A 26,584-nucleotide genomic window follows, 5' to 3' on the forward strand; every position below is an offset into this window, starting at 1 on the left:
CATCAGCCTCCCGGTTGCCTTCAAAGGGCTGAATGTAATTTTAGGACTGTATAAATGTAACTACTCCTTAACTAGGGGCAAGGAGCTCTACATTCTGCCCTTTGAAGGCAACCTTGAGGCTGATGTGTCCCCCAGTGAAAATGAGTTTGACATCCCTGCCTTAAGGCCATAATTTTGTAAAAGACAGCTTAAAGCTATTTATTGTAGCTCATAATCTTCTGGATGATGATTTCATTTTGGTGCTTGCTTCCTATAGCAATTTCAAATAGGGTACATTTTTAAGAATAAACATAACAATAAGTGTCTGTGCTTAATAACGAGTCAGTGAGAATGCCTACCTGGATGTGAAGATATTTAGAATTCTAAAAATATAAAAATTATTGGTCAGATAAATGCTCCTTCTTAATTGGTAGCTCAGGTGTGCCGGTGCCTGCCACAACCCTAAATTCCAAGGTGAGTAATCTGCTCCCTTTTGAAAGCTATAGGTTGGTGTGCATGTGTGTTTGATCCCAAGCCCACCCGGGAGAGTAGCATTGGCTTTGGCTGGACACTAAAATATTTACTCTGGATGATTATGCCAAGACATTAACAGCTGCTGGATTAATTATTAATGGAGTTAGTGTCAATCATCTGAGACAAAACCTAAAGAGTAATATTTTAAAATCATCTGCTCAAAAAAAAAACCAAACCAAAAAATCTCTGCTAACACATCTCTCTTGTCCTTTATTACTCTTGCACTTCTCCAGACAAAGTAATCTCAGAAAACTGCTCTTCGAAAATTTTTTCTTGCCCTTTAAATGTTTTCTTTCCAAGCGCTCTTCCTTTCAGAACTCAGCACCTTGGCTGTGTTTGCACTGTTTTCAGAAGATGCCCGACATCAGGGTAACCCAAGACATGTTACAGTTTTGAAAACTTAAACACGGAAAAGAAATCCGGAGGAGCAGGAACCCCCACCCACGAGGCTTTCGATCCCAGCGAGGTTGCGATGCCTTTAGCGCTGCGAGCCTTCCCGGCTCCGCCAAAAATGCCGAGGCTGCTCTGTGTGGTCCTCCAGCCGATAGCCGATTAAAGAGGAAAAACAAATCGAGGGTCTGACGATCTCCAAGAAGAGAGTTTCACGCTGGCTTGACAAGTATTTGAAAGATCCGCCCCACTGCGCCTCTTGGTATCCTAGTTTTGGGACCTTTGCCATTGTCAAGAATTTTATCCCGGACGGGAGCCCGGAGACAGAAGACCGCGAGGACGCCCTGGTCGGGATTTAGACTCGTCTCGCTCGCATTGCGCGCACGCCTGGAAAGGCGGGATTTAAAGGCGGCGATGCTGCGGGAGACTCCGCAGTGTCAACGAGCCCCAGAACGGTCTGGTCTTATTCACCGTAGTGTGTGTGCCTCGCAAGTCCCTGTCTAGTAAACCGTCACCAGCTTCGGCGCGCGGGAGTGGCATTGGCTTGTCTAAACCCCGGGGATCTCGGCCAGGCCACAGGGCTGGGCAGGCTGCTGGGCTGGGCCCCGGCGCAACCCCCGGCCGGCGCGCCCAGCAGGCTGCAGGCACACGCCCCTCACCTGGGCGAGGGAGGGCGCGCGGGCGCTCAGTGGTGGGGCCGCGGTCCAGCGTCTCAGCCGGGCGTCCGCGGGAGTTAGACAGTCGGTGACCGCGCCGGGCCGAGCTGTCGCTGACTCTGCTGCTGCCTCGCCACCTCGCGGGCTGCCGCAGATCGCGGGAGAGCGTCTGCGCGAAACTCCAGCGCGGCACCGGCGGGATCGCCGCAGCCGCAGGAGCGAGAGCAACAGCTTCTCAGCTGGGCTGGAGGAACCCCTGCCCCACTTTCCAGCCGGCCGCGCACCGAGGTAAGCTCCGGGCGCCCAGCCCAGCCCAGTCCAGTCCCGAGCCCCCTGTACCAGCGCCGCCTTCCCGCCCATTGCCCGCCCGCCTGCTCAGGGCGAGCTGGCACCTGGACGCGCCGCCCCAGGGAATGACCTGGAGCCCCCCTCCCGATGGAGTTTCCACTTTGTCCCGCGGTCCCACTTGTAGAGGAGGACGCCCAGCTGCCGCTTGCCGGAGCTGTAAGGTTCCTGTGAACCCTTGGAGTTAGGAGTAGTCGTGGAAGTCAAAGGAGTGGAGAAGAACCCACTGTGGGCTCTGGGCTCTGATTCCCAAGGACGGATGGAAAAGGGGAAAGGACAAGGAGAGTGTCCCACTGTGGTTAGCCGCAGTGCCTCCGCCACCTAGATTAGGAAGTTTGGGGCTGGACGTCTCTCTCGTCATTTTAGGGAAATAAATGGGTATTTGGGGGAAGAGGGTGTGGGGAGGAAGGTAGTAGTCGACGCTTGGGGTCCTGAGAGAGCTCTGCTACTGAATGAAGGTGAAACGGGGGCGGTGAGACAGAAAGCATGTTCCAAAGTTTGCAGCTCCTGGGATCCCTGAGGGGGGTCTAGGCTGCCCCGCACTGGGTGAAGGTGTCAGCGCAGAATGGAAGGACGCTGTGGGACTGCGGAAGGGACAAAGGAGAAGGGAAGGGGAGGACCATCTGTTTCGCCCCTGTCATTTGCGGGGGCCGGTGGGGAGAACTGGCAGGACGATGCTTCCCTGAATGCTTTCCTAGGCTCTGGAGGACAGACATTTTTTATGGTGAAGCCGGATGGGGAGTGTTGTGGTCCTCCAAGGAAAGTAAATTGCCATCGAGCCCCCTGCCCCCATGGGTACAAAAGAAACAGTTGTGGAATGCTCTCGGAAGTTCTTGGCTTAGCGAATGTTGTTTTCATTTTCTTGCAGAGATGTGATGTGCAGTTCTTTTTGGTTTTGCGTTGCTCCAGAGCATCATACCAAGGTGAATGCAAACTTTGTTAAGATGTAGCAAAAGATGCTCAAAAAGAAGGAATAAAACATTTGTTTTATGGAGTCCAGCCTAAAGCTTGGAGACTGGCAGCTTCAGAGCAATGCATGAAGCTGTAGGAAATGCATTTATCAAATTAAAAAGGAGGCTTTTCATAAAGTCAATAAGCTACATCTTAGATAAAGTTTAAGGTTTTGGCTTGGAAGAGTTTCCCGAAATATTTCATGGCCCGATTTCACTGGTTTTCAAAGTCCTTTCAGTTTATTTTGATGCCATATGTGCATTGACTATGGACCATCCATTCCCTGTATTAGATAAATGTCCCGAGCATGCAAATACTGCATTGCAAGTTCTGTTATTGCTTGAGGGTTTTAAGGTTGGAAAATGTTTATTTGGTCAAAGTGTGTGTTGTGATTCAGATTCTATATTCCCATAAATCAAGTATTTGTGGATTTGTAAAAGTGATCAGAGGGAGCTTGGAATGAAAACCACAAATCAAATAGCTATTCTTGTAGCTCTCCTTGACATCTCGTATTTGTAGTAAAATTCTTTTGAGAAGGTAAATTCTCCTAATAAAGGAAAAATTACTGTCTTTTCTGGAGTCATCCTAGTGATATAAATATTTTGCAGTATCATTCCTCATGTAGTTCGTTTTCATTCTATTATTTTACATTACCTGAGTAATGATCTTTTTATAGCAGTTTAATAACCACTAAGAAGCATGTATAGAAAAAAAACAATGTTGATATTTTACAGCATTTGACCAATAAACAGATTCCCAGAGCAATAATAGAACAGTGAACTTAATGTTTCCTTGCTCAACTGAGGTAGAAAGGAAACCAAGGAAGGAGTCTCCTCTACAATTAAGCCAGAGAAGGAACTTGTCACCCAAACATGGCCTGTTAGTGAGACCTGACAGCAGTCGGAGGATACCTTTATGAAGTGTAATTATTATATGAGGACCTATCGAAGTATATCAAGTGTTCTCGGAATCTTTTTTCTTAGGCCAGTGACCTGGCTCAAACAGGAAATAAGATTCCTGCAAAACAAGCACAACTCTAAAAGGGGAGACGTCTACACAGAATGATGCTATGTGGGGTTTCTACATGAAGGAGAAAAGAATCTTAAGTCCCTGAACTGTCCACCCCCCACTCTTTAGATTTTTTTTCTTCAAGCTGAACTTGAAGATATTATTGCTTGATTTTTTAAACAACAATTTATATTTAAAAATACAAGCAATTTACTTCTCACAGGCATGACTGCTTTATTGCAAAAATCTCCAAAAAGAAATAAAAAGCAAAATTGGTTGTCTCCTGTTTCTATAAGATCCTGTCTTCAGACATTTAAAGAACAATGAGTGTGTTTGTCCCAATTTCTCACTGCTTTTTATTTGCTTTTAGGATTTTATTGTGATGCCCCTCACCCAACCCACCATTTCACTATCTCTGTTTTGCCACCTCCCCCCTCCTGTCTCTGTTCCCCATATGTCTCTATTATGTTCTTGTTATTCTTCTTTTTCTTGTCCATTTGTAAATTCTGTGTATTTCTCTGGATCCTCTTTGCTTTATAGATGATTTTTGTTACTTTTTTTTTGCATGTTACTTTTCATTCCATGGTGTCCTTTTATGAGTGCTAGATATTTTCCTAAAGTAACATCTTTATCTTGACTTTCCTTCCTAAATTTCATGTTGACATTTTGAACCACCTACAAGATGGCTTTAGATTATTACTCCTCTTGGGTGCCTCAAATCTAACATGTCTAAACTGTAATCAACACCCTTCTCCTTCCATGAACAGGAGTGACTGTTAATTTCTGTATTTCTCCCAGTCGCCCAGAACCTTCCCAATATCTTTGCTTTCCACCTATACTGCACAGGTAAATTCTAAAGACTCCAATTCCCGCAATGCCTCATGATGCCTGCTTTTTCATATTTTTTATTCCCTTCATGATGTCTTTGTTCAGGCTCTTTAGAGACTACCACGGTGTCTTCCTGACTAGTTTTCCATCTCCATTCTCTCTCATTTCCAATCTATTTACACTTGGTTTGCAGAATAAGCTTCTTAAAGCAGAGCCAAGCTTAGTCACTGGCTAATAAACTTTTCCCCAGTGCCTTACCAATGCCCTAAAAATCTCTCCTATGATGTTTAAGACCCATTGCAGTCCAGCCCCCAAGTAGCTGCACATTTTTTACTTTGACCTCATAGATTCATTGACTCATTTGTTAATTTATTCAATGGATATTTGAGTGCCTGCTGCATGCCAGACATGGCTGTAGGTAATAATTTTAGGAGTACCTATGTATTGGCTCAGTGATAGGTTTCTAATTTTATTTTTCACTAGTGGAATCCACTGTTAAAATATAATCTCATGTGGATGAACTGGGGTCCTAGCAATCCCATCAGCCTTTCCTCTGTACAGTTAGCAGTCTCCAAAGCATCATCACAGAATCGTGAGTGTGTGTGAAATAATTAAAACAACACTGCTCTAGGCTGAAGGCAATGTTCCTTGAACACACAGCAGGCCTCTGAGTTCTGCATCTTTGCTTGTGCTGTTCCCTCTGCCTGAAATAGCCCTTCCCACCTTCCCATAACTATTTCTGCCTCTCAGAATCAGTGCAATTGCTACATGCTTCCTCATCTCCCTCCAAATTCAGTTTTTGCTCTTCTAAGCCATTTTGCTTGACTTCCTCTTGGAACACAAATCATGGTCCTCCTCACATATATGTGCTTTCTGCATTCACCCCTGAAGGCACCATGGCAACCATGCCTAACCTCAAGCATCCATTTCCCAAAACACCCAGCTCAGGGTCTGTCATAGTGTGGTACATTAACAGATAATTTAATTAGTCAGATTGAATTCTACCTAGTTCTCTAGTACTGGTTTCTGTAATAGCTCTTTGTTGTAATTCCTCAATTTTGTTCTTACAGTAGAGCCAGGGCTTCTTAAATTTGTATACGCATCTTAATCTTGAGGAGATCTTATCAAAATGCAGGTTTTGGTTTAGCAGGTGGGGATGAGGCACCCAGATACTGCATTTCTAACAATTCCCAGGTGATGTTGAAATAGCTAATCCATGAACTCTACTTTGAGTGGCGATTGTAGAAGATGATACAGGTTTGGGAGTTTCTGGCAGCCCCTGCCTCCCTGTCAGGTGATTTTCCTACATTTTATGCTTTTGTATGACTTTCTATATTGAAAGTACTTTAGGCTCTAGCATGCTTCCCAAAGCTAAGTGGGAAGGGTTGTGATTCTCTTATATTTTCCTTTGTTTTGCTGATGCAGCATTGCAATGCCTAGTTCTCTCTGTATTGAATTTTTCTCGGGCCAGTTCTGTTGTTTATTATGTATTCCTTCTCATTTACCTATCATTTGCAGATTGTGGCTGTTCTCCTTTCTCATTCTGTTACAATTTTTTTTCTTTCCTTTGCTCTCCCTGGTTCTTGAAATTCTCTTCAGATGCCTTGGTTGACTCCTTGTCCCAGTTGTGTTCCTACGGCTTCCAAAATTTTTCTGTGAAAGGAGCACTGAAATAGGGCACAGGAGACTCCAGCTCTCATTCCGCCTTTACTGCTGTTGTGAGACATTGGGCAAAGCTGTTTCTTTTCTGGGCTCCTCATTCCGGGCTGGAGGGTGTGGGTTACACAGTTTCCTGGGTCTATTTCAGCACCAAGATGCCATGTGGGATTTTCCTGTGAGGCAGGAGCAGGTTGAGGGGGTGGAAACAAGGATGGTCTGTTGATGTCGGTGTAGATATATGTCCCCACCTAGTGTTTCTGTTTAGATAAGCAATTTGAGTTTTTGTTGTTCCTGAACTACTTAGAGAAAGATTCATATATTTTTCACTTAATCTTTATTGTATTTTCCCCATTACCATGTAGTCCCCTTATACCTACCCCACCCCTACACCCCCAGCAATCACCATACTGTTGCCCAGGTCCATGAGTCCTTTTTCCTTTTTGCTCAATCCCTCACCCCCTAAACTCGTCCCCACCCCTTACTAGCTGTCATCTGCTCTCTATGAAGACTCATATTTCTTAAGAAAAAAACCTTGGCATTTGTTAATCCAGTTATTTTCAACCCTGGATTCACACTAAAATCCTCTCAGGGACTTTAAAAATAGTGATGTTCTTAGTTTATCTTGAAGAAATGATTTATCAGTATTTTAAAAGTCTCCCCAAATGATTCTAATTTCCAGCCTGGATGGAGAATATAGCATCAGACCTGTAAAGGCAATGTGGACTGGTGTCTAGGAATACAGCATTGTGCTGAGCTGAGTCAAACCCAGGCTTTGCTCCTTACCAGCTTTGAGAGCTTGGGGAGGAGCCCAAAGTCCTGATCTGTGAAATGGGTTGACTTGGTTGTTGTGAGGAATTGGTAAGAGCCGGTGGTGGGGCACGGCACACACTGTGGTTGTTTAAGGCACAGTAGTGATTGTTTCTCGTGATAACCACATGGCTACAGTCTGTACCCCTGAGTCACTGAAGGGTCATCTTGCCTTCATCGAGTCAACACTCTCCTAACCACTGCTTGCTCCAACGTATTCTGCTGAGCAAAATCAGTTTGAAAAGAAATTTATGAGTATGTTTTCTGGAAGTCAGTGAAAAAATACAGAAGGTGCATATATTAATAAAAACCAATCACCCTTATAATTCTGATCCATTTGGTGCCACATCAACTCTATGATGATCTCATAAATAACTGACACAGATTAAAAAAACATGTAAACTGGTACAAAAAGATGATCAGGCTTTTATATCTACTTCATGAAAAATGACTAGCTCTTTAATAAAGACAGTTCTAACATCAACAAATAGAAAGGCTTGAAACTCACAGGTCTAAGAGAGCATTTTATTTTGGAAATAATATGAATGTGCTAAGCAGTTACACTTCTGACTTCATAATGGGAAATGGAATTTAAAAATAATAATTAAAAACAAGCACACAAACACACAGATAGCCTTTGCTCTGCAGGCTAAAACTAATCAACTTTCTCTTCTCTTCTTGGCTGAGATTCTAAAATAGCCTTTATGCTATTAGGATATCATTGTGTCAGCAAAGCAAAGATTGAATAAAAGAACATAACCAGTGTTAACTGAGGCCGCACATCCCTTTTTCTGTACACACCAGAAAATGAGCGGGGTGCGCAGTGATTCCTGTAGGCCTGGCATCGGGAGGTGATCACGAGTGTCACTGTTGTTCTGCTGGCATCCTTTACCTGTGCAGGGCTGCAGCTGGGTACCAGTTCTCATCCCTTTCTCTGGGGATAAAGCATGTTATATCTGCATTGTTTACTTTTTTCAATGAAATCTTCACTAAATTTTATTTTCCATATTTTGGTGTGTGCTCTTTTTAACAACACAATTAAGAAGATGCTATGAACTTTTAAAAAGAACTTTTGCCTTACACTAATGAAAGGCCCATTGTGAGAGTTAATTTGCTAATTCTTGTGAATCTTTGCTTCAATATACTCATGATAAAGTCATGTAAAATTCCACAGAGAGCTATGGTTTTTGATGTTTGTTAGTTAGAGTGGTCAGTTTGATTGTTACTCAATTATGCAGGTTTCCAGATTCTAGTGGCCTGGACTCTTTGGTCAGTTCATACTGATTGCAAACTCAGAGTTCAGATTCTAATTAATCTCAGGTTTAATAGATTGCTATTTCTGTGAAGTACTGGTTAGTATTAGTTTCTCCTATTAGGGATATGGAAATGACACCTATCCAGTCAAAGAAAATTAGTGTCTTTAGGGTTAAAAGAGATCTTTGTGCAAAATTCTTATTGATATATTAGAAAAATAAGATGAGGGGAATTTAGAATATTTTAAATTTGAGCCCAGGGAGATTAAACATTACAGGTAAGGGGAGAAAACTTCTACTGGTATTAACACTAGAATTCAAACTTCACATAGAAATTAGATGGACTGGGTGATGTCCTTGGATTTGATACTTTAGAGGTAAAAAGTCATTTCCTCACAGACTTTGGGAGAGGTATTAATTTATATGTTATGAAAAATATAATGCTAAGAATAAGAATACAAAGCATAAAATGCCATTGTTTATGTACAGATGTTACCAGCGATGTCAGCTCTTGGTTCTTGAGTTCAGCAAAGAAAGAATTCAGAGCCAGGAACTGTAGCGCAAGAGGAAGTTTATTTAGTATGCAAAGCAGAAGTACACTCGAAGAGAGCATTCAACCAGGCTTCTCAGAAAGCTGCCTTGGCCTTTTAGAAAGTCACAGAGGCAGAAGAAGTGAGCCAGCTGAGCTGCGTGGACTCAGGAAACAAGTTACAAAGGCAAAAGCAGGGCTCTTGAAGACGGATTCAAGGGGTTCACCGAGGATGAGCTGCTGCAGCTGCCCACTGCTCTTCTGGTTGCAAGTTTTGTGGGGACCCTCAGAGCTTAGAAAAAAGAAAGCAAAGAAACACATCTAAAGAAAGCAAAGATACACCCCTTAAGAAAGAAAGTGCGTGTGTGTGATAGAGAGTGAGAACGCACACTGGGTCCTTTGTCTTAAGGGTTTTTATCTGTATTCTAAAGGCAGGAACTTTAGGAGAGATATAAGGGGAGGATCTCAGTATTCATATTCTCTGAATATTCTATGTTTTCCAGGTGTGTCTTTTAATATGCTGATTCACCAAAATGAGTGTATAGCATCAGGGTCCTGGTCTCTACCGATTAGCTGGCACTAGGGTAGGACACCATCAGTCATTGCGTCTGCTCCTGACATCAGTCAAAGTGTTGCTTCTTTTGGTTTTGTTGCATTTCTGGGCCTGGAGCTGAAACATAACATAGGCCTAGATGTTATCTCTAGTTTGACTAAAATTCTGTATCTGTGGTCAGGATATGTGAGGTTTTGTTCCTAAGTTTATTTGAATCTGAGCAGACCTCATTGTCCTAAGGGCTTAATGTTTGAGGCAGTGGTGGTGCCAGGGAGAAGAAGGCAGTTGAGTCAGGGTGCTTGCATTAGGCCAGTTTGAATCAGCTATCTGTCTCAGGATTCCCATTCCACTTGCCAAGGAATTTTCCTGACTTCTTAGTCTCCTGCCTCACAAATAAACATATTTGTATACAAACACAGGCGTTTTGATTTTTATATGTATATATATATTTCATATATATATATAATATATTTAAATAAATTGGTCATTGCACATGGTCTTAAGTAATATCTGGAAATGCTGATGATTAAACACATCTTATTTCCTGCATGTGTTGCACTAATGGAGGTGGAAATAGTTGGCCTAATGGTTGAGTTCAGGCTCTGGAGTCAGACTTCATGGTTGCAAATTCTAGTTCTTCTACTTATTGCTGTGTAACTTTGACCAAGTTACTCAACCTCTCTGTGTCTTAGCTTCCCAAGCCTGAGAGATAATGAGTGAATCTTTCATGAGATTGTTGTCAGATAAAATGAGATAATACACATAACATAAATAGCCAAGTTCTTGGTACCTACAGTACTCATAAAGTAGCCATTATTAGACATTTCATAGTTTAACAATTGATATCAAATACCTCATAGGTACACTGATTTCTTGGCCAAGAGAATTTTTGTGACTCTGACCTTTGAGCCTTCACTTACTTTGTATTTTTTAATTATGTATTTTTCTCCTCTACCTTTCCTTGTTTACTTTAGGAGAATGGTGAAATGAAAGGGAGAACAGGGGTATGGAATTGCACACTATAAGGGCTCTTGAAAATCTGTAACCATGTGAAGCACAGGCACATTTTTTATAACAAAATAAATAATCTGGGTTCTAGAATTTTTGAAAAGACCAAGTGGTTTTTAAACATGGCTTAAAAGGTAGCATCTGCATGATTGGGCTTCATGACCTGGGTTGGCATGTGTAAATCCGGACTGCTTGAAAGTGACCTGTACCAGAGAGTGACCCAGGTGTAGGAGCCAGCCGATGCCACTGTGGTCTGTGTAACCAGGGTGAACTCAGTGGAGGTCTCTTCTCAGGGACCTGAACTGCAATTGAATAGTTCCTTGGATGATCCTGGGCTCAAGGACATTTATTTTAATACCTGAATTGGATTTTCTAAGTTGGAATTTGGACAAAAAATAGGAGAAAAAGACATCATTGGTGAACTACGTGCAGAATTTTCAGAGAGTTTAAGTTCATGTATACCCCGTTGGTATATGCATGGTTCTTAATGGTGAATCTCACTTCCATAGGAATAAAATTGTTTCTGCACAGAATATGGGAGGTAAAGTCTTATTAATGTTCCTTTTTTGCATAGCATTCTCCTTGTGTCTCATGCATGTAGTCACCAGGCTGGCTCAACAAATAAATGTCTCTACTGATGCTTGGAATTACTAGATTCTCTAAGAGAATCCCTGGAGAGCTAGCCAAAAAAAATCAGAGTCTTGGAATTCACCCTTGAAATTTCTGACTCACCAGGTCCAAGGCAGGACGTAGTAATCCAAATATTTCATAATTATCCCAGTTGATTCACAGACCACACCTGGAAATTAGTACTTGTTCTCTAGGTTAACAGTAGTTTCCAACTCGAGATGCCTGTCCAAATGACTGTGGTTCTCCATAAAGGACCAGCGAAGGAGGCCAGGCTCAGTGCCCCCAAGCTTCATTAACCACAGGACATTCCTTCCTTTAGCTGCTCAGGTTGCCCGTGTGGAGCCTGTCAAGTGTGAAGTCTGCAGAACCAGGCTGCCCTTTCATTGACCCACAGGACTTAGTCCACCACAGTTCTCCAAGATACTGTAGGCCACTTGCCATATCCCTTAGGACCTGCCCTGTGACCGCAGATTCCAGGGCCCAAACCTAACCTTGTAAAATCTGAAAGGAAGTGGTGGGAGGTGGGGTCTTGGAGCCAGAACTCTTCCCTGGCTGCCCAGATGATGAGTGTGTCTTGGTGAAGTTCTCTAGCCAGCACTGTGTGGAGCATCACCTTTGCCTGCATGATTCCCAGCTTTAGACAACCCCAGGGGTTGTGGTCGTCACCAGGTCGATGGCGGTGACCATATATGGCTGGTGTGGAGACCACCATGACGACTGAAGGTCAGCAGTGTCTCTTCCCTGTCATGTCTCCAGGCTTGTTTGTTCTCTGCATCCTGAGAACAGCCATTTCTGCTGTTCTTGTGGTTTTATGGTGAGAATCACAGGCTCCTGCCTCTCTGGTCTCTTCCTGTTGTCACTTTCCACAGCTGCCAAGTAGAGACCCACAGGACCATGCCAAATGTACAGATGTGATGGCTCCCAGTCAGACCGCTGCCGTCCTGGCAAAGAGACCCCGCTAAGTCCTTTCGCATCCTTAAAGTCTTCCTTGCCTCCCTGGGTACAGCTGATGTAAACAAGGTCTAAATTTGTCGAGAATTTCACAAGTTCTCGGGTCTGTTATCTTCCTCTTATACTGCTTTGGAAAAGGAGCAGATTTTACTGCTCTTGGCTGGCATGGGGAAAAGGTAACCTGATCTTTGGGAATACTTGATTTCTCAAAATCATGTTTCTGAATTATGACAAATTATATCAAGAAAGATTGTTTACTCTGTATGTATAACAGTTCTGAGTCTTCAGATTATGTAGTTCAGTAGACCCATTTAAAACCACAAATTATGGAATCTTTCAGGGCTGCTATATAAAATAATAAGGAAATATGACATTAAAGTGATTCAGTATTATATTGTGCATAGCTCTATCGCTGTTTATTTTAAAATCTAGCAATAGTGTTCTCTTGTTAAAGAACCCTGTGTCATCAAAAAAACCTCAGAGAGTGATGGAGGGAGGGTGAGGTGCTGTAGAAGTGGGCACTTCAGCATCTCCTCATTCACTGCAAGGCCTTGTGGTGACAGAACCATGTGCACAGCCTGACTCAGGCCTCCTGGAGGTCCACTCCTTTTCTCAACAGTAAGGAAAGTTCACTGTAACTGAGGGGAGCAGAGGCTGGTGAAGGGATTGCCCAAAAGGTATACTTACTTGGAAAATGATACCACCAATCGAATTAAGTGTGAGAGGGAATTATGGGTGTAGGAGATAGCAAAGCCAGACCTTATCGATCTTGTCAAGAGAAAAATTGCTGGTCACACGGCATGTTTTTAACACTGGAAAAAGTTGAAAAGACAACATCTGAACCGTTCAGTAGGGCTAATAATGGTGCTTGTTTGAGACGGCCCTGCACAGGCCCTGTGCTTCGTTGGTAGGCTCCACTGCTTCAGAATCCTCTTGGTCCAGCCCACTTCTTTGTTTTTGTTAAGTCGTATTGTGACCCTGAGAAGGTGTGCACTGGAAACACGAGGTCAGCACTGGCGGAAGCTGCTCTGAACAGCCCTGAGTGAAGAAAGACCCAAGCAGAATCTTTTTGAGTCTCCCCACCCCCATGCTGTCATTTCTTAACCAGCCTTCGCAATAGGACAAAGCATGTGTCTCACCATCTGGTGCCAGATAAGAGGGCTTTGAACAGACACGGCAGCTGCCTGCAAGGACAGCAAGGGATGCTCTGTGGACAAAGATGTTGATCCCTTTTTCTGAAGTTCCAGCAAGCCTGGCCAGATTCCGTGAGTGAGGAGGTAGATTTCAACTCGACATGAGAGGGAACTTTCTAATGGTTCAAACTGTCCAACAATGGCCTTGAAGTTTCATGCTTGCTCCAAGTGGAAGTATGTGACAGAAGAGGGCATCGGCCACCAAAAACAACATAGAAGGAGATTCAACATGGAGTAGAAGCTCAACTTGGCCAATCTCTTCCCTGCTTGGCATTATTGTAATATAATTTGAGATGCGACAGTAGGCAGGGGAAGGGAGACATATAAGAAAACAGGCAGGTTAAGAGGTGTTCTTAGGCTCTAAAAGATGAGAGAAAAATTACTTCATATTTTCCCCACCTTTTAAATCATCTTACACTTATTGAGCACCTACTATGTACCAGAACATCATCTCATTTAACAGCCCAAAGGCACATAGCCCAGTATGTCCCCTCTTAGCCAGAGTTCCGCTGTTGTTTTCCATCTCTTTGATGACTTCCCACAGGCTGCCCTGCATAGGCATCCTACCTGGGCTAACTAACTTGATAATCTTTTCTTTTTATATCATGTTTTCTGTGTTTCTCTTATGGTGTTTGCAATATTAAAGTATAATAATAGGTTTGTATTACTTGTATTGATTTTTCTCACTAGACTGTGAGCTTTCTGGGAGCAGACTCCTTGACTTACTCATCAAGCTAATGACACATTCAAGTATCTGGCAAATACTAAAAGCTAATGTTTGTTGACTGAATATTTTATTACTCCTCCAGTTGTATCTGCCCCCCACCCCCCAAAAAACATACGTGAGATGAGTTTTATCCTTAAGTTAAGGAACTAAAAGAAAAAAAATAATGGAATATCTTTTCTCCTTCTGACCCCTTTCCAGTCCTAATCACCTCCTAATTACCTATCCCATTCATTCTATTTTAGTGGTAGAGGGGAAAGTAGTGAAGAGAATGAGGTGAAAAAAAATCCCCCAAATTAGAGAATAGAAAACTACTCCTTCATCAACCCAACCAGATGTTTGCCTTTGGCAGCACTAGTGATGGGATGAGGAGGGAGCCCTGCTCCTGCTGTTAAGTAGCTGTGTGACCCAAAACTAGTCCTGCGGCCACCTTGCTGTTTCTTTCCTATATGGGGAGTGTCTGCTGAGGCAGTTTTCAGGGGCTCACTGAGGTCTGAAACACTGTAGTTCATAATCTCGTTTCCCTTCCAAGGGTTCCTGAAGTCCTTTTCCTCTAGGAAGTAACCTCCTGGATAACCAGGGGTCCAGAATGATGAGGGAAAACAATGTTGGGAGGTGACTTTGGAATAACACTGTGTTCTTTGTGATCTGACACGTCTAAATCGAGTGCCTGCGATATGGCCTGTGCACATTATAAACCGGTCTGGCTAAAGATTCCTCTCCTGTGAAATGTCACAGGATTACAGGGACTCACTGAGAGAACATAGAGACTTGAAGTACTTATTCTGTACCAGGAACTTGATGAGCACTTGGAAAATGGTAGCTGGTATTATTTGGTAATACTGTACTCCTCCTCTCTCTTTCATCCTCTTTTCTCCAACCTCTGAAAGACACCCACACACAAGTCCTGAAGAAGTGTCCTTGGCCTGGTTTTATTGTGTTCTTGAACATCATTTCTTCTCCATCTGGAACTAGTAGAGGATAGGCAAAGTCTCTTCCTGCTAATGCATACTGCTCCTCCATGTACAGTGGCCAAAAGGGCAACCCATTTCACAGTGGTCAGGAATATATTAATTTAACATTTGCATGAACAATGTGAATGTTATGGAGCAGACACTAGAAGTGGGTGCAGGGTCATCTATTTTAACACCATATAATGTATCACTCCCACATCAAGATGACTTTATTTGAAAAAGCTGTGCCTGAGCAATGGCGACACAGCAGCCCCTGAGCCTGACAGCAAACACCTTATAAAAATTGATGAAGTTCAGGTTGTAAAGAACAAACTGCACATACCCAGTAGTAGCTTTTCTTATTAAAATAATTTTATTTTTAAGTCTGCTGTCTCCATATTATCTATAAGAGAAGCTCATGCTATGACCAGATGCCTCAGTAGCCTGTACACTGTTATATGGGCTTTCGAAAAGGGATGACCGTTTTATGAGATACGATTTTCTCATCTCACCAAATTAGATTATTTGAGACCGAGTCCCTGGTTGTGAAATTTCAATCCTGAGTAAACCCGTACCTCTGAGACTCTGGACAGCCTGCTAGCAGAGTGGAAATGGAGCATAATAAATCTGCCCAGAGCCCATTTTTCTCCACACAATGCTATAATTCATTCTTTGCTTGGTACCCATGACCACCTCTTCACAGCTAATCAGTCTGCACCTGAGTGGGCTCCCTGTACATGCAGTACCTCCTTGTCGGTCCAGATCTCACCTCCTGGCACACTCTCCTGCCACCAGGCTTCTTTCCAGGGCTGGGTGCTGTCAAGCAACCTGGATCCATTCCTGATCATATGGCAGGTAGTTACTCTAGTTATTGGGTGGCTTATTTGTTGTAGTATACTTTAAAAGATTATGTTTAAAATGGATTAAAATAGATAGCAGCATCTCTGGAATGCCTCTGTGGTCAAACATTTCAGTTATTCTTTCCTGAGTCTCCTCAGAGGGTGCAGAGGAGGAGTGACCTGTGACGGAAGCCACAAGTTTCTTTACTCAAGCCCCTTCCACTTCCCCAGTGAGGATGCTGCTCTGTTGCTCCTGTGGCTTTTCTCCCTTCCCTCTGCCACAACATAGCTTTGGTCCAATGGCACCACCCCATCTGTTACCATTTACCCAGGTGTGGCTGCAGATAACTTTCAAGAAGCTTGGGAAAAAAGAAGAGTTTTGAAAAATTTCCTCCAAGGGAGAGCAGAGGCTATCATACTGAACTTGAAGTTAATTACATCGTCTCCATTCCTGTCTCCAACCCTGATTAATTTTGTGATACTGGGAAAGGAATTCATTCTTACTAGCTCTCGCCTTTGTCATGTGTAAAACAAGCAGGTATCGGTAGATGAATTTTAAGAGGAAAAATTATATAAATTATTAATTATATAGGCATGGAAAGTTGTTTTCTCATCCTTCCTCTAATTTAGTTCTATAACTAGTATTTTGAGATTGTTTTAATGGAACCTGGGGCTTTGGAAGAACAGGTAGCAAGAGGATTGTGTTACTTGGCAGAGTGTAGGCTGGAGCCACTCAGAAATTACTTTGTGTAGAAGGCCAGGTTACCCGCTGTAGCTGGGCAGAGGGTGGACACCCAGGGCAGCAGTTTGATGGAGAACATATGAACAGAACGCTCAGTGGGTCACAACACTGGCAGCAGAAGCAGCGACATCCAGTTTGTTGGTTTCAGAGGAAGAGTTATCTTTATATTCTTCATGATTTTAAAGATTATTAATTGAGTAGCTCCTTAAACTTTTTTTCAAATGCCTCCATCTGAATTTACTCATTCATATTATTTTCAACTCTCCGAATTTGTTAAGAAGCTCCATTCCTTGCCTTGTTTTACAGGGGAGAGAACTGAAGGCTTTAGAAGTTACCTAATGAGCCCAAAGTGGTACAGCTCAGTAGTGGCAGAGCAGGACTGGGGTCTTACCGAGGAGGGGTCTCCTATCTGTGCAAGGTGGGTTCATGGACCTGCAGCATCAGCATCACTTGGGTGCTTATTAGAAATGCAGAATCTCAGCCTCACCTCAGACCTGCTGCATCCGAATCTCCATTGCAAACCTCCATGCGTTTCATTTGCAATCAAAGTCTGAGGACAGTAATGAAGTGGGGCCATTCTCCTTCACTGCCCTATGCTTTCAACACAGGGCACCACCTCAAGTCACGAAATCCCACTTGAAAATATGTAAATATAACAGGACAAGTGGGCAACATATCTGATTAGACAGCTGAGCGATTAGGACTATTTAAATCAAGTCTTGTGCCTCTCTTTCTGAAATAACTTCAGAAAGTTGGATGCCCCACCACCCACCCAAGTTCCAAATTCTGAAAAAAGCTATTCTAGATGTTTTACAAGAATATTCTCTAAAATCTAAGCATAAAAGTAATTGAATAATACCAAATTTGGAATATAAACATGCTTTAATTACTATTGTGGTAGCCATTCACTTCTCCAAGAAGGTGACTTTACACAGTCAACTAAAAGTACATATTCAGTCACTACCATAAGCAATATGTTAGTGGAGAGAATATTGTCTAAGAAGAGAATATTTGAAATGTTCCATTTTTCTTTTATCATCTTGCAAAAGAACCAGTTGGCCTTGAAAAAGTCCTGCCAGCCACACAACATGACAACTCTTGATAGTGCCAAGATAAAGGAATGGGACAGATGACACTGATTCATTTTGTTCAAAGATATTCAGGACCACCTTAAACATCCTTTGAATTCTAGGGTATCTGATATCAAATTCTTATCTTCCTTTGGAGGTCCCTAGGATTCCCCAAATAGGGAAACTCTTGCCAGGTTCCTGGTGTGACCATCTGAAAAGGTCACTTGTGCACATGTTGCTTTGCACATTCAAGCTCAGAAAATGGAACAAGAGCTGCACATCTTACAAAGATGATATGAAAAATATGATGCATGTGATCCATACAGTTCTTTTACATGAGAGGCAGGTGCAACGTGCCCTTTGTATGATTACGTTATCTTTGATTGCCGTCCCCATGGGCTTTAGTGGCACTCGTTCTCAGTTTTACAGGTGGAATGAAGGACCTGTGTTGACTTCCTTCACCACCCCCAGCTCACCTGCTGCTGAGGTTTTCCATCTCTCAAGGCTGGCATTGTTGTATTGTACCACATTACGTAGCACTGGTTCTTTTAGGATTATTTTTCTCACTTGTCTAATATTCTCCTACCCTTTTTAAATTCATTGCATTGTATCCTGTCAGATCATGTAACTCACCAAAGAATTGAACTGGGATAAGGCTGCATATTTAAGTATAGCTGTGTCAGTAAGTTGCTGCCACAGTGCACCATCTACGTAGAGAAGAATGTTCTCTAATAGACATCCTAGTTTATTCTTTTGAGAGTTTTAAAACATTCCCACCTTAGGGCTTTTAGGATAGTTTGCGGAGTGAGAAAATCAGTTGGAACTGAGGTAGTCTTGTATGGTGTGGCAGTAGTGAGCACTGTGCTCTTGACCTAAGAAGGAAGGACTATCCTAGCTCTACGGACATTGTGCATGCCACCAAGGTGAGGTTACAAAGAAAGGCAATGGGAAATACAAGTCTTTAACATGGTTCTTCAAGTTGAGTAGTTTATAGGCTTTATCATTCATTAGAGTTATGATTTTACATAATGCTATTTGTATTTGGAGTACCCTTTGTTATTAGTTTTTATTTAAGTTCTGAGAATGATAGAGCTTGAGACAAATAGTGTTACTTTTCCCCCCTCAGGTCATAATTAAACACCTTGTACATTTTTGCATGTCTGGAGAGTTGTATTGATTCTTTGTTCTTCTTCTCCCTACCCTTTTGTACTAATGTTGAGCCAAATGTCTTGATCTTATTCAGAAATTCATTTGACTGAACAATTAATGATGTTTTCATCCTGGTTTCCTTCCTTCCTTTTAAAAACATTTCAAATTCCATTTCATATAGAAATACAATAACAACAATAACAATAGCAATCAGGAGCCATAAGCTGCTTTACTGTCTGGTTTTGTTTTAAACACTTAACATGTATTACATTATTTAATAACAAGGTAGGTACTATTATTATCATCCCCATTTTAAGATGATAAAAAAAACTGATACTTGGAAAGTTGAGGAACTTTTTTAGGTTGTAAGACTAGTGACTGACAAAAAACTATCTTGAACCCAGGCCACACGGACCCTAGAACCCACTTTCATCATGAAAGCCATAATGCAAGAGCAAAAAAGAAATGGAAACATTACTAGTTCAACTATGCTTTCTGCAGATGAAGGAGTAGGTCAAGAGAGCATAAATGCCTCACCCTGCATTACACACCTAGGAAATGGGAGAAACAGTTTCAACTGGTGTCATTTTCAAGGAGGATCAGGTGTCTTCTCTGGACCAATCTGCTGTGACAAGAAGTATGGGCATAACTACAGAATTGTTCAACATGGCTGCTATCTCACTCCCCTCTTGCTGGGGTTACGAGGAATCCATGGACCTGGGAAGATACTACAAAAGCTATTGACTGTACGGAGTTGTTATCTCCCAGGCTGGAACCCCACTTCCAGCCAAACTCATGCAAAGCTAGGAAGCAAGTCCCTGCTAGGGAATTTTCCATGTTATTAGTACTCCTTCTCCTTTCAAAGTCAATCAAATCCAAGGTAAAACCAGCCTGCCTTCGTTGTCTTTGCTCAGCCCCCTCTCCAGGTCCTGCTTCTGTGCTGAAGATAGATTTCGTCTGACAGATGGAAAACCAGCAGCAGTCCCGAGACTGGCTGCCAAATGGGACAGAGGAGGCGAGCTGATGGGTTGTGGCACTGCACTGAAAGGGTGTGAACATCAATGCACAAACGAAGGCAACGAATGGGAGGGCCCTCCTGGGGAAAGAGCAGTATTTTTCATCACTGAATGAACAGGTTGAAGGGTTGCGAAAGGGAGAAGGCAGCTACTGGGCAAGGCACTGCTTTCTGTCATATCCCTGTAATTATAGTTTAAGTTGCTGTGGTGCTGCAGCATAGATGTGTGTCCCAATTGGACTTTTTTTAATAGTGTATTTTTCTGACCACAAAACTAGACTAGTCTTATTTAAGAAAGGTATAAAGAAACAAGTTGTGCTTCACTGAGATGCACAGGCAGGTGGTGACTCACTGGGACCTAGTTGCGCTTCACTCTAGGTGTGCATTTCTTCTCCCTTTCCATCAGGCACCTGGGCCTCTGTGCTCCTTTAGGCTCTGGAATGCTGCATTGCAGAGATGCAAGCAGAAGTTGCCTCTATACCAGAAATGAGGCTGGCTTTGGTCTTCTAAAGGCTCCTCAAGGGAAAGAACAGAAAAAGAGAGGTGATTTCCTAAGGTTAGTTAATCCAATGGACTTCTTTTGAGTGCCCCAGTGCTGTTGCAGGACCTGGTGTGGGAATGTGATTATCTAGGGGAGCTATGTATTTTACAAAGGGACACCCAGTTGTGGTTAAGAGTCCCACAGCACATGAAGTAGCTTCGCCACCCCTGCTCCAGCAAATGTGAGCATGCTTTCCAGCCAAAGATAACTTCAGTGACTTCCTATCTATCTGTAGGGTAGAGAAAGTTATTCCAAGCAGATGGAATAGCATGTGCAAAACTGTGAAATTAATGGCACATGTACTGTGTACCAGTGACTTTCTTCATCTGAATAACAGGGTTGTGTTGATGAGCAGCTGGAGGGATGGGGAAGGGCTGCTCATGGGTGGCCTTGACTGCCCTCTGGTGGAATCTCCATCTAGTAGGCCAGTGATTTTCAAACATTTTTTTTAGGAGCTCATACAGTTTTTTTAGGTAAAATCTTTCACGGAAACCTAATGGACCCTCATGCCAAACCCTCCCCTACACATCCTCGACTCTTGAAGCATCTCTGTGACCGTGGCAGTGAATAATGGGGAACCCATTGTCTGATTAGATTGGAGGTTTAAAATGATGATCACAATGGTGGCATGAAGATGCATTGAGGGGTGGAGATGGAGAACGTTAGATAGAATGCAAAGAGACCAAGTATGAATTTCAGTTTCTATTGGGAGCCTCATTTGATTTGATGGTAGGGATTTAGTTATAATTCATGGTCACACTCTCCTCTGACTTGGATTTAATTCCAGGGGATGTTCATATACATAGTAAGGGCCACCACTTATTCAAAATGCTATTGTGAAGACTGGGAAATTTATAAATTGTAACACATTTGATAATTATAGTTACCCTATATAGTATATGCTATTATTATCTTCATCTTGGAGATGAAGAAACTGAGTACCAGAAGGTTGAGTGATTTGCCAAAGTTAAAGAGCTCTTAATGAATAGAGCTGGGATTTGAACTTAGATAGCTCCAGTATCTCTGTTCTTAACCAACACAGCTACAATGTGGAGGTATCCAAGGGAGTGTACCGTTTTTGTCCATGGGAATGATCAGTCCTCTTTGGCATTCATTGCATTGCATTTATTTTTCTTTATCCCATATGGTTCTAGGATATTATTGTCCACGAAGGTTGCTCTGGGTCCTCCAGAATGATCCATTTAGGTACTCACAACCTATACTACACCTGGAAGAAACTCTTTGAGACTGTCCAGGACTCTATCTACCTAGACCAGTGGTTCTCAACTGGGATTTTGCCCCCAGGACCATTTGGCAATGTCTACAAACATTTTTTGTTGTCCCACCTGGAAGTGGCAGTCACATTACTGTCATTCAATAGAGGCCGGGGTGCTGATAAATATCCTACAAAGCACTGGACTGTCTTCACAACAAAGAATTATTGAGACCAAAATGTTGATAGTGCTGAGGTTGAAAAACCCCAGCATAGATATGAAATAATATTTTAGCCATTTTATTTACAGTCTTGATTTTTTTCTCAGGGTACCACCTTCCCAGGAAAGCACGGATTCCCTTGGTTCTTAGTTCCACCAGACTTTCTGGGGTTTCTGTTACTTTTCTCGCTGTCATGGCTCAATACAGAGCTGGTGAGTAGGCTGGGAGCTAGGGTCCCCTATTCAGGTATTCATGCAAGTTGAAATTCACTTACCCTTTGACTATTTCTCTCTCCCTCCCTTTTATCTTGTCTGGATGTAGGAGGCTTTGCTCTTACTCATATTCTTCAAAATCTATTGCCCATAATTTCCCCTAATGTTTGAACTCAAACTGCAAGAACTGACTACCCTTTTCTTTGCTTTATGCCATGCAGCCTCTTTCCTGGGGGCAATAAATACAAAAAGTCAGCCGCCTGAATGAAGTTTTACAGAAATGCAGGGGAAACCTTGGTTTGTCCATGTCAGCATTTGGCTGTCTATATGTTGAGGTGCATCACAGTCCCTGGTGTTGTCACCAGATTTTTATGAAAGGGAGGCACTGCTACATGCGGTCACCCTCTTTGGGGATTCACAAGTCACATAAACAAACTATTTACATTTGTTTACCTCAGGATTTCCCCAAAGCATTAGACCAGAAATCTTCTATTTTCATGGAATCTCCAAGAACAGTTCGCACATAACTTGAGAAGTGCTGGTCTGTGTGATAAATGTGGCCTTTATCAAAGCATTGGCAGAGATAAGAGGAAAATTAGAGATTAGACTCGCTGGGACTTGATGAATGATTGGTCCTAGGAGGTAAAGAAGCAAGAGAAATCAGTGAGAGAATATAGAAACTTCAAAATTGAAGGAACAAATTTTATATTAGTCCTTATATATCACAAAATACTAGGCACCAGGGATTTTTAAAAGTATAAACCACAGAATGGCAATACTGAATTTATCTCTCTCCTGGATTGTTGTAATGGCCTTCTAAATGGTCTCTTAGCTTTCATTCTTTTCCTCCTCTTATTTCAATGCCAACATAGAAATATTTCTGAACAAAGATCTAATCGTGGCATCACTGTGATCAAAGAACTTTCTGTGATTCAATTTTGCTCGTAGAGAACCCAAACTCTTTTGCATAGTGTTCAGGGGCCCTTGTCAAAATATTCCTGAATATGGATTGAACTTGGTGTAGCAAGAAATGAGCAACTCTTACTCAACAAGCTCTTGCTTTGCGCTGCCGGTGCTTCTGTGCCTTTTAGGGGCTGTGGAGGGCAGGACAAGCTGTTCTGGGGGTCTTGCATCTGCTCCTGCCTTGTGTGAATGCCTTGATTCTATATGATTTATAGATATACCTGGCCCTTACCAGTGTGGCTCACAAAGCAAGAGTTCACCAGTTCAATTCCTGGTCAGGGCATGTGGCTGGATTGCAGGTTTGCTCTGATCAGGGCACATACAAGAGGCGATGATTGATGACCTATTGATTGATGATTCTCTCTCATATCAATGTTTCTTACCCTCTTGTTCCCCCTCCCTTCCTCTCTTTCAATCAATCAATCAATAAAGTCTAATTTACTCTTAGAATGAAAGTGTGTGTCAACTGTCTCTGCCCATCTGGATTTCTTTTGCTTGTCCCTCTAGATCCACTCTCGCCCTTGTTCACTCTTTGCTCTGCTCTGGGAGGCTGACCTACATGGGCTGAATCTAATGAACCCCTTGGCCTCTGTTTTAGAGTTGGGTTTGCTTAATGGAAAATGCTGACAGGAGATTGGAAGAAGGGAGAAGAGTGAGACCAGAGTGTATATTCCTCTTCTCTCCCTGGAAGGGCACCACAGGATGCCTGTGTCCCTTGCTGGTCACCACTCCCCTCAAGGGGGCTTCTCCCGTGGTCTCTTCTCTTCTCCAGGCTCAGTAACTGACTTCTCCGCTGATGGCAGCACCGCCTCTGCTCTGGCCCTGGTTCCTGTGTGTCCTTGTGGCTCCCCTTCACTCCGACTGTGTGCTTATAAATAGCCCTTTAAACAGAAACCCTCTTCAAATTTTCCCAATTTGCATGTCGCGTTTCTTCCCCACTGGGACCCTAACTAGTACAGTTGGCCATCTGAAACGCTTTGGTTTTTGAACATCTGTGAATGGTAAAGATTTACGTGATAAAGAATTGAACTACACAGAGACACATCACAAAATGCCCATTTTTGTGTTTTGCTTCGTATCATTTTAAATGGTAACATAAAAGTGAATATTAAATTTAAAAATAGTTTTGCATAAGGATAGTATTTATATTTCCTTTTGTGATCTCTTGGTTGGAAAATTTTCCATTTCATGGACTGGCGACTTTCCATGAAAATTAACGGGTGAGGGCTCTGAGTTGCTTTGAGTGGTGGGACTTCATTTGCACACGGTTCTCTCTGGCAAGCCCAGGGAGACAGGTGTGTTTGGAGGGTAATGGGGGCAACAGACCCAGGAATCATGACCATAGTGTTTGCTGCTGTCCTTCAGTAAGTCCCCAAAGATTTTAAAGTATGAGGCCATTAGCTGACTAGAGCTAAGCAGTTGTCTTCTAGATTCAGGTATGAATCTTCTTCAGGGGAAGAATTCTCCAGAAGGAATCCAGGTAGGAAGGCCAGATCTGAAAGTTTTTCTCCTCCAGGTGGTTTATAGTACCCATGTTCTTTGCATTAAAACAGAATATATAGCACTGGGGCTGAAAGGGCTTCAGTGTTGACTTGTACAAGGGACAGCAAAATGCCTTTTTTTATTGTATACAATAACAACTAATATTTAGCTTTATTTATCATTGGTTCTTACTCTTTTTAAGTGAAAATATATATTTTAAAGGTAGCTTATATCAATTGATTTCATCCTGTATGATTTTGACCATGAAAAAAAGTTTACTGATTTTCTTATAAGGCAGTGAGTAGTGCTCAGATATGAGACTAGAGAGATCATGAAGCTTCCAGTATCCTCATTTGCTGCATTTTTCCTTGTAGCTTTAGCCATATAGATATTTATATATCCATCTATATATAGCTTTACATCCCATAGAAGCCTGTGCTTTCCTTTGCCTAAGGAATCTTCTTTTGGAAATGACAATACACTGAGCATTTTCTTTGGAGCTGTTGAGGGGACGGAACTCTATGTGTTATAGTAGTGGCATTGGGTTGGGATGTAGCCACCTAAAAGTGTGGAAAGATATTAACCACACTTTCCATGCGATGAGAAGCGAGGTTCTCCACATGCATGAAGATGCTGGTATAAGGGGTAAAAAGACAAATCTATTGTACAAACAGGATTTCCCGTGTAGATTTTCTTGCTTTGTGTGTACTGAAGTGCCAGTGTTGTTGCTGTCAGTGGTTTATGCTTGGGGCGTAAGAGTGGGAAAGAACCAAGAAAGCTCCTGAGTACTGTATGTAGCCCTCAAGCTGTGTGGGGTTTTTTTTCGTTTGTTTTTTTTTCTTTTTGTTTTCTTTTTAACTCCTATACTTGGATGCAGAAGATAATGTATATCACGTTATTTGGAAAGAAGCTTTAAAAACAGGCACAGCTTAAGAACCTGCATCTGTGTAACTCATTAATTCTCACCTTGTTCACCTCTCTATTCACAAGGAGAAACATTCTTTCCTCCCCTGGGACTTGAACAGCAAATACTGGAGATTTATATTTTTAAAGAATTAATAAATATCCTGTGAGTATATTTAACATTTAAAATTCTAGTTTCTTTTAGCTGTGATTCTGAAGTAGTATTAAATTTAGTAAAATTCTAATCATAATGCAAGAACTCAGAAAATGCACTTTATTTTTTGTTATTAAACTATAGTAATGATAGAAGATATCTTCTTTTAAAAACTACAGTCTAGTAATATCTGACTGTGCTGTTTCATTGTGTTAGAACTCAAGCTTTAGTTTATAACCATAAAGATCTTTGAAAGAAGGAAAAAGTTTTGGTATTTATTATAGTGTCTAAGTAAGATAGTTAGATTTTTGATGTGAAAGCTCTTTGTTTCAAGGAATGCCAGTAGAAACTATGTAAACTTGAATACCCTCAAAATATCTTCTAAACCAAGCAGTGTGTTTGGAAGAGGGAAAACCACGGTGAGTCAGCTGTCTCTTCAGGTTCTGCTCTCAGAACAGTCCCTGGCTTGTTTAGTGACCTTGGTCTAACTCCATTTTCATTTTCCCTCCTGACAAATGGAATTTCTCTCTACTAACCTGCTTTTCCTGAATGTACTTTGGAAGAAAGATGCTATATAAATACCATTAACAATAATATTTCCTATCTCCGGAGTGAACTTCAGTCTGAAATGAGAACAGAATTCACTGTTATTGTTTTGACCTTGTAATCCTTACCAAAAATAAAAATAAAATAAAATCTAAGTATATTTTAATAAAGCCCTCTGGGATAAATGACTAAAATTTCATTACCACATAAGAATTATATTCAATGTAGATTCTTCTATGTGTGAAAACAGGGCTTAGCCAGTTGGCAGCTTGAAAATCCTTGCTTTGTTAGTTAGCAAATGATTCTGGGGTTTTGTCACAGTTGTTGTCAGTCTTAGTTTTTGGGTGCCTAGGAATTCAAAATTATATGCTCAACTGACCCTTTAATTAGCTCTCATTCTGTCTTACATGAGTTATAGCCTGGTGGCCCACATGTAAAAATGAAATATGACTTCATGAAGTGGAAAGGCAGAATGGGCTTCCACCTCCGATTGCCTAATGCTTTTTCCTCTGGCTGGTGACTGGAGCTCTGGGGGCAAACAAAGCAGCAGTCACATCCCCTTGCTGCAAGGACAGGAAGGTAC

General features: G+C 42.1%; 1 protein-coding gene across 2 annotated transcripts in view; it reads left to right on the top strand.

The window, feature by feature from the left end:
* Window positions 1–1,604: 1,604 nt before the first annotated feature.
* ZNF385B (zinc finger protein 385B) overlaps window positions 1,605–26,584 on the top strand; it is a 362,179-nt gene continuing 337,199 nt past the window's right edge. For both annotated transcript variants that reach the window (XM_045823881.1, XM_045830264.1), the window contains exon 1: window positions 1,605–1,847. The gene's annotated coding sequence lies outside the window, so the exon portion shown is untranslated. The remainder of the gene's footprint in view (window positions 1,848–26,584) is intronic.

Source organism: Phyllostomus hastatus, unplaced genomic scaffold (genome assembly GCF_019186645.2).
Source record: "Phyllostomus hastatus isolate PE091 unplaced genomic scaffold, TTU_PhHast_1.1 phas_contig_1, whole genome shotgun sequence".
Taxonomy (NCBI): Eukaryota; Metazoa; Chordata; class Mammalia; order Chiroptera; family Phyllostomidae; genus Phyllostomus; species Phyllostomus hastatus.